Raw genomic sequence first — 9,653 nt, forward strand, 5'->3', positions numbered from 1 at the left:
TCAAGAGTAATTTACAGACCATGCAATCAGCAAAATTGCAAATTATATCTGCCTTTGGTTCTCCGCTATATATTCCTCTTGAATCTTCTCTAATCTCGTGGCTTTAGCGTTTACAGCAATGATCTCAGATCCGTCCATTTAACAGTCAGCCAGTTTGAATCCTAGAGGCATTTTTCCTACCCATGAAGACAAAGATCGTGTCTTGATAAAAGGTTCATTATTAACCAACGTTTTGTTCGAAACGCCAACGGGTTTAATTGCTACGAGAAGGGAAGTCTCAACCAGTCTGCAAAGTTATTTGGATTTTGGAGGCGAACAACCGATTTGACATCATACAATTGAACAGTTACGCAGAACATTGAGGTAGGAATGTTAAACGTGGATATATTTCAAGTATTGATCTAGATGTCACTATAGTATTCGGAATAAACACATAGGAAAACGATATTTAAGTTCTTATAATTGTGTCTAGCAACCAACGATACGAATGTAACAGAAATAAGAAGATGGCGGTCATCGTTGCTTGCAATTCGAAACCACACACATTCGTCCTATTGTAGAAACACTGTTATAAATGAATAAACTTAAACATCTAAATCTGCAAGCTCCGAACGCGCATTATTGGTATACCTGGAGCAAAGAGTATTTTGTTAAGTTTGACTTTGGAGACCTGATGTGTTTTGCACAGTGAAGTGCAATAGGTGCATATTATGAAGTCTTTGAACGTGACCACGTCTACAGATACACTATTCGTGTCTGTTATGAAGATGTATGTATGCGCATATGCTCGCGCGTGTGTGTCAGAGAGAGAGAGAGAGAGAGAGAGAGAGAGAGAGAGAGAATAGAGTTTTGTGGGCGAATATTTCAACGGTAGCAATCCAAAATTTCGACTTCTTGCCTTTCGTTTCTCATTGAACATTTAAATTCACTTTTGTTCATTTTAAAATTAATAATCAGAATATTACTACCTGGATGTTCCCGGATACTATTAAAGATGTCCCCTCTATGATTTAGGTACGTATTGACCATGACACACACTCTCTCTCTCTCTCTCTATATGCCTCCAGTGATTTACTGTGATTTATGTGATGAGATCGATGATGTTATAATGATTATACTACTTGGTGGTTTAAAAGACATATCAGAACGTTTAGAACTTGAGGCATGGATACATATGATCAGACTATCTACCAAGTATTTCATTAAGATAAAGGATATTATATATTCGATTCAATAGAGAACTCGCACATAATATAAGGAAAGAAATACTTGTCCTGGATTGCAAAGCGATTAGGAAACTATTAGCATCAGTTTTAGTTGGTAAACGTATTTTGCCAAGTTAGTAGCTGGACAGGATATATAGAGGAAGAGATGGAGTGAAGCTCGTACCAAGGACTTCACAGTAGTACGTTCCACTGGCAAACTCATTCAAACATTTTCTGATTATATACATATCAAGGTTTAGCTGATCAGAAACATATTTTGTTTATGATGTCAGAATAGAATAAGTTTTTTGGGGACTTCACGTTGGCAATGTCAATTAGGCAAATCATGTTAGTTCTCATTCTAAATTCCTCCTGCGCGATGTAGTTAAAATGTAGGCTTCTTGGGCATCGAAAACATAAATTTCCACAAAGACAAATGTCGTAGGTAAATAAAATTTATTTTAATTTCTCAATTTTTTCTCTCACTCTGTTGTTCATGTGTACTTAATATGTCGATTGTATAAATTTTTGTTGCTTGAGTTAAGCTTGCAATGCCTTTATCAATTAATTCATAGCTACATCGCGATACTGAGATGACAAAACGTTATATTCACCATCTGCTTCATGGTGTCATGGTAACATACATATATTGATGCTCTCCATAGTTATCGATGCATCTGTCAGTCCTTCTTAAAAATAAAAATAATAGTTTTGTCAAAATCTCTGAATGTGTTGATTTATTCACTTATCAGTAGTTATTCATATAAATTATTACTTTTGAGAAGTACTTGATTTGCTAAATTACATGTGCTACTATCTGATGGAGAAGGAACATCGATATAGAAAATCTGGTACATTCATAGCTTGAAAACAATCTGATTAAATTCAGATCTCCACTATTATACCTGTCGATCTGAGAGCGGCCGTTTAGGAGTCATGTTCTGGTATTGCCATACTCGCTAATTGTTTCAGCCAATCAGATGACGTCTTATAGCTTCTCATTTGGAGACTGCGCAGTGTGGATGATTGTGTATCGAACGATGTGATTCACTCTCATATTTTTGAAAGCTTCATTTCCATTGGCTAATTCAAAGGTTACCAGAACATGACCCTTAAGCGGTTATCGTCAGATCTTTATGTAGGATAGCGGAGTTCTGATTTGAATCAGATTGAACTTGAAAATCATTGATTGCCGTGGTTTCAGAGACGGCACGTCAGTACAACATAAATATAACCTCTTTCAACTGTGTTGTGTGAGGCTCCATAGCTCAGTTGGTTAGAGCGCCAGTCTAGTAAACTGGAGGTCGAGGGTTCGAATCCCACTGTAGTCTACTTAATCTATTTTTAATGTTTATTACTTTATACGGCATCCTCTCTCTCCATTCACATTTTTCACAAAGAAAGTTGTTTTGCAAAATATTTAATAACATATATTAAAATATTTTGTATCAGTTTGTATGGTCAAAAATATAATCCTTATGGAAAAGTCTGCAAGATAAATCCACTTTTGCTTTCCCAGTATTATCTGCTCATGGAACAACATGTCTACTTCATATTTTGAGGGTATGGCGTTCACTTTGTAATGGTTTTTGTTGGTAAGAATGTAATCTATTTCAACGTTTTTTTTTTATCTTTTGGCAACAGATCAACGTACAAGTCTTTTAATTTTTTTAAGGTACACCAACAGATATTTCTTTCTTTTCAGGGTTTTCTAAGAATGGCACACCAATCGAATTCAACCCAAACAATGGAAAAGACACAATTGTCAAGAATGGTGTTACCACCAATATGGTAAATCAAATTAGGTGAAATAGTGTTTTGAGCAAGTGCTCTTTTTTTAGAGCCTGCAAGCTAAATCAGTTAACCACGAGAACTGTTAAACTTGGACTGATTAGATAAGGTCTCTATCCGATGTCGTAACAACGTGAATTTCAAAAGAACAGCTGACAGTGAAAGCACACGTAAGGGGCTATAACACTCGAGCCTGGTTTTCAAATATTCCAGAAGGGATAATGCCAGAGTTAGATGCAGGAGGATGCGAAAACAGTGAACCTTCAAAAGAAAGGCTTCATGCAGATTCGAATATTTTACCTCCAGCATACACGACTGGCTCTCTATCACTTTTAAAACGTTTATTAATATCATCAACAAAAGGACTGGCGCTCTCTCTAGCCGATCTAGGGAATCACAGTAAATGCGCATTAATATATGTCTCTTCATTTAAAATATTCTATAGTTCTGGCTTGTTTTTCTTTTTTTTTATTGTTTACATACATTATTTCTTATACAAACGATGGTATAATGTGGTAGAATTATCAAATTTACTTTAATTTCAAAAAAACACTTCTTATTGTCTCTCAGACAGTGTACTGTGTAATAAATGTTTGAATTTAGACATGTACACTTCATATGTTGATTACATACTTTTTGACCGCTCTAGTAGCCTAGTGGCTGAAGCATCCGCCTCGTATCCGGTAGGTCGCGGGTTCGAACCCCAGCTGAGCCATATCAAAGACTTCTAAACATGGTCCAAACAGGTGCCTCGCTAGGCGCTCAGCATGAAGAGGTTAGAGTTAGGACTGGTCAGCCTGGTGTCAGGATAATGTGATCGGATGGGACATGATGATACATGCCTGCGGCATGATGCCTCAGTGCTAGACATCAGTATACACTGCCTCACTGCAGACATCGTAGCGATATAACTGAAAATCGTTAAAGCTGCGTTAAAAATCCAAATCGTGCGCGCACATACTCTTTGCTCCCTTGCATAACTAAATAGGTTCCTTCTATCTTTCAGTCACTAGTTATCAATGAGTTAACGCTTCGCTTGTCTAATTTTAAAATTTGATGTTCGATATTTAATTTTCACAAGTTTTTACACTTAATTCTTTTACTTCTAGTGTCTCACACACACTTCTGTGCATTACAGGGAACAAGAAAACTTTATTTTGAATGATGCGCTTTTGTGTGCGTTTTTATTATTTTTTATGGGTGTTGTTCACGTGTGAATTTTGATCGTGAAAATTACTGCTGTGGAGGCTTCGAGATTAAATTTTAATTTGTTTTGTTGTATTTGTTTCTAAAAAATGTGTAATATTTCGATTGTTTAATAAGCTTCAAAGATTAGTAGATGGTATGGAGACTCATACAAAATCCTGGTTATGTTTTCTTGTTCCACTTAAGATTTTCAGTAGTTTGAAAATTTTAGACAAATACTATATGGTCAATTAGGGTTTAAAAATAAAATAGCGTTATGGTTGTAGAAATGCAAATCATCATGAACTTTTAGCTCTCCAAGCTTGTGGATAGAACAGAATGTGACCTAATAAACTTTGAAAACTGATGAATATTTTGGAAGTTCTAAAAATGATGATGGTGGTCGTTAATATTTCGCGATCAAACCATCGTTAAACGATTTAACTGTACACTCGAGTAATGATTATTCTGACATCAATACGCACAAGAAAAGATGATGCGAGAACTCAATGGTTCTAGTTAACGATCACGAGAATGGTCAGCAAGACTTCCCGAGTTCGTAGCCACGTTCAACAACGAAGCTACGCGCGATACCAGTGAAACCTGAGAAGACTATCGTAAAATAGTAGTAACACCACTGCGCGTCACCGCCGCTGGCCACATTGGAACACTGTTTCTCAATGCCTGAAGTACTATTGTTAGATATATAGACGCACCCGGAGAACTAGAAGCTGAAATAAGATGTATTCATCCTATCTGGAGTTTAACCAAATACAGGTTTCACACGTGAACCGTCGCAGCAATGAGCCATTGATCTATTACCTTGATGCTGCAGCATCCACGCGTGGGTTTTGTCAATGAGAAATTGCAGGTAACACTATCGAATACACAGTTAGCGCCACGAAGGAGACGTCATCATTACTTCGTATTTTATCAATACGATTTACGGTAAATTGTTTAGAATCACCAGATGGGTAATCCCATATCATTTCGACGTTGCACAGTTGCGATGATTGTTTTGTTCCTAACGTCAAGTCAATGATGTAATCCACGGTGAGATAACAGAATGGTGTTGTTAAAACCGTGCGCTCAGAAGAGCCTCGCACTTATGTTTTCTTTTTATCACAACGTTGGTGTGATACTATATGGTATAGACTACAAATAAGCTAAAAACATAAATGGCATTTTTTGAAAACGAATATGAAATTTCATAAATCATTTCACATTGTGTGACAAATAATTATCTTTGCTTTGGATTCTAATAATCATATAGATGCAAGGTTTATAGGATGCCACATTGTCCACCGTACCTCAATCCGTTATCACAAGTTTGTTTTCGCTAATCATACTAAATTACTTCAACAACTGCGATGACACTTTACCGACACATTCATCGTAGGGTTTTCATTACTTGCTTTCATATGATGTCTAGTTGGTTCTAAATGAACATGGTGTCATTTGGACCTCCGGTATGGCCGCCACAATGGTGATTGTTACAATATTGCTATTACTGCTCCAGGTGAATGGAAAGACCTTCGTACAAATCATGCTTTCGTTATGGGTTCAATGTCTTGGAAGGAGCCAGATTTGAACATTTTTCAATGAAACAAAAATCATCAGTTGGAGGTGTGTTGCTCCTTCCAAGACAAATCTTGCTCCTTCCAAGACATTTGACCCAGAACGAAAGCATGGTTGGTACGAAGGTCTCTATTTGCACACTGGGTACTTGTTTTTGGAGTGAGTACCCCCTCCACCCCAGCTCTGGGAAAGCACTCGTGGAGAATGTTTTCGACTACCTGTGGAACATATAAAGAAATGCGTGCAACCAAAATAAGGTTTCCAGAAAGTACTGTCTTCCATTGGATCTAAAAATTAAATAGCATAGCTGATTAGGCGCATCTAAAGGTCCCTGGAAATTGTATTATTTCATGCACATGTGTCATTAGTAATAAGAAATGCAAGATATGATCATGATGTACATGTCGAAAACAAACAAATAAATCTAAGTTACGTCATACGAAAGAAATTCATGAAACTGCTGTTGAAACGACCTGTTTAAAACGAGGTTTCGCACAAGTAAATCTATTTAGTAAAATTCCTTTATATGTAGAATTTGGTTTATTCCGTATACTATATCGGAACGTTTGATACCAGACTAAGTGCTAAAGACAGGAAATAACGGTTGTGTAACTCGTTACAGATTCAGTGACAATGACATTATAAGTAAATTGATGTATGCATTCAATGTGTTTTTAATTATAAGTATCTGCCTGGTTACATTGAGGACTTGATGACCTTTATTTACAGACCACGTATTATTGCTTGCATCCATAGTTATATTGTGAAGGGAGTCGCATGACAACAAGACAAAATGTGAGCACACCGAACTCCAATTTTACACAGAATGCGACCCAAAGTTTCGTGTAATGAATACATGTTTCTGATATTATGTATATTTGATTTACGTATATCTGATCTAATATATATTTATTTCAATTTAATTGTTTGTTTGACAGTTTTAATTTTTTTTAAAAATTTTAATTACTTACTACTGTAATGTACATTTATTCACTAGAGATGATACTTTTTCCAGAAAATAGTTTGACATTGACTGTTCGTTTTTGTACACACCAGGTGTTGATCTAGATCCTGGCCTTTATTCAAAATTAGTAGCAACCACATAAATATGTTCTGTTTTTATTTTAAAATGATTGGTTGTTGTCGAGGTCATGATGGGACTACTGATTTAAGATGTAACGAATATTTTTAATTTTATTTCTTAGAGTACAATGATTGGTTTTCGACAGGGCCACACTTGGTGTACGTGATCTTTAACAAGTAAAACTTTCGACGAGGTTCTAGAAGATAATCACGTGACCCCCTTTTGCCTTTTAGAATTACGATATAACCTTTGTTTTGGAGAGATATTCTCAGTATCTGGGTTCCTCTTTACATTGGAAGGCGTATGTTGTGCTGTTTGGAGTTATTTGAAATTACTTAGATTCAAAAGGATTACTTCTTTTTTTCTTCCTGGAAAATACGTGTGCTCATATAAAATTGTTGAACAAGGACAGCGTTAATAAAATTTATTTAGATTTCCGAAACCGGAGTGATATTTCTTGTTTCTACAATGAACTGTTGACTTCAACACTATATATTACAGCATACGTCATTGTCTTTCATCTTGGATTCTTCGTCGGGACTCTCACTTGAAATCATTAGAACATTTTATTATTAGTACTTCAAAATTTTATTCGTGGATTATTCTTGGATTATTTTTGGGTTTGATTCTTAAAACCGTAAGATCAATTTTTTTTTAAACAGAATTTTCCATGGAAATAAATAATATTTTTCAAAGCTTATTGTTTTCACTCTTTCTTATGTTACTGTTCGAGCCTAATCATGTAACATAAGACCGGTTGAAACCGGAAGGTGGCAAAATATGTATGTTCTAAAAGAACACGTGAATTGTGCTTAACAGGATACAGCTGCAAGAATAAATATCTTTTTTAAAGTAAACATATTTCTAAAATAGTATATAAGTAAGAAGTAAGTAAAAAGTGCAAATACGTACATATTGAGTGAGTTGCTAAATGCAGATATCTGTGTTGTCAATATATCTAACTTTTCTCTTATATCGACAAAATTAAATTTCCTTTCTTACTTTAAACACCCCATATATATGTTGTATTTATATACCTTTGGAATATTCCCATACATCGATGAACACCAATTAATTAGTAATGTCCGTAAGATTATCTCTGAATAAGATGCTAATAGGTTACTTGGTTTTTACCTTATTCTATAGATAATAAGTGGTTTTATTTCAACATGGACTCTTGTGTGTCAAATTTGTGAAACAATTAACCACAGCACTGTAGAATCTACTATATAGAGTCAACTTCGCCCATATTGACGTGTTAAACCTAAAAACAAAAGTTATTATAAAACGTTAAATATTTTATATCTGCAAACAACAATAAATATATCATTTGTCGGTTACTACATCCTTTCTGAGCTAAACTGACAATTTACAGGAACGATACAGAACAAAATGATACGTAATCGTGATGCCTCATTCTTTCTTTGGTTTGTTTTGAATCCCTGCTGGATTCCCTCTCGCAATTAACCGAAGTAAAGTGTTATAATACTTAAGATGTTACAATTGCTATTGTATGGGAACAAAACCCGTCGATTACAAACACAAATTATTATAATCCTTTCTCAGTTGTGGATGTATTACGTGTGTGTGTGTGTGTGTGTGTGTGAAAGAGAGAGAGAGAGAGACAGAGAGAGACGGGGGGGGGGGGGGGAGGGAGGAACGTAAATTATAAATTACATCCTTTCCAGATTCTCTGTTGGATTGTATCTGGGAAGGGTGTAATTTATTTTATGTAGGACAAACAATTAAAAATTCAGAATTTTAGTTATGTTTCTCTCTCTCTTTTCTCAAAAACCCACAAACATACACACGCACGCATAGGAAAGGACAGATTATATGAAAAAGGATAAGTTGCCTGATTTTATGGAGTTAAAGCATCCTTAACAAAGAAATACAACAAATATATTGTTTCAATATTCACTATTTGGTGGAGAGGAAACTTTGGAAATATTGCATTGGGTCTGATTAGTTAGTCAGTATCCAGTTTTGATAGGAAATGAATGGAATTACAGTTTCAAAACTGGGTGGAAATGGAATTGTAAAAGGTACAGCTTCAGAGCGAAATGATCGAGTTGCAAAGTCTGAGAGAGAGAGAGAGAGAGAGAGAGAGAGAGAGAGAGAGAGAAAGGGAGAATGAAAACCCAATGGCAGCATAACCTTCCGTTTAGGAGTAGCCACGTCATTATATTTAAAATGGCTGTTATGGATCGGCACCATTTTAAGTTTCGGTCAACTATGTCGTCATTAGAAGTAGTTTGGTCTTTACACCATGCCGATATGATCAGCTCTTGTGGTGGAAATCTGATGTAGATATCACTTTTCTCTAATGTTTCCAATTTCTCTAACATGGAATCTTTATTTAGCCTTTAAAATACTTCTGTAAATCTACACCCATCCAATCTTGTAAGGACATCTACGATTTTAGCATGGCATATGTAAGTCAATAATATCTGACTTGTGTGCCACGTCAATTTGCTGATACACACAGCTAATGAAGAATACAATATATTTCCTTGAAATGTTTAAACAGGGCCTTCTAAGTATAATTCTATGATGAAAATAAGTATCAGTCTTTTCATGGATGTTCTAGCCATATCTTTGTTCATCAAAACTGCTTAAAAAGCATAATAGAGAAATATTAGGCTGAAAAAGACGGTGTCTACCAAATTAATTGTATTATTATGCTATGTGAAAAGCTTACTTTTAATTTTGTAGGTACAGGGTACAAGCGCTGTTTCAAATAAAGACCCCTAATGGAGATAACAATATGTTTTCGCCATGAATATTTTGTTGATAAGACATCATATTCG

General features: G+C 35.4%; 1 non-coding gene across 1 annotated transcript; it reads left to right on the forward strand.

Annotated features, from left to right (window-relative positions):
* Positions 1-2,462: 2,462 nt before the first annotated feature.
* On the forward strand, positions 2,463-2,536 carry Trnat-agu (transfer RNA threonine (anticodon AGU)). Its single transcript has one exon. It is a non-coding gene; the product is annotated as a tRNA-Thr (tRNA).
* The last annotated feature ends 7,117 nt before the right edge of the window (positions 2,537-9,653 follow it).

The sequence above is a fragment of the Sinohyriopsis cumingii genome, chromosome 6, assembly GCF_028554795.1.
Source record: "Sinohyriopsis cumingii isolate HCF-2022 chromosome 6, ASM2855479v2, whole genome shotgun sequence".
NCBI lineage: Eukaryota > Metazoa > Mollusca > Bivalvia > Unionida > Unionidae > Sinohyriopsis > Sinohyriopsis cumingii.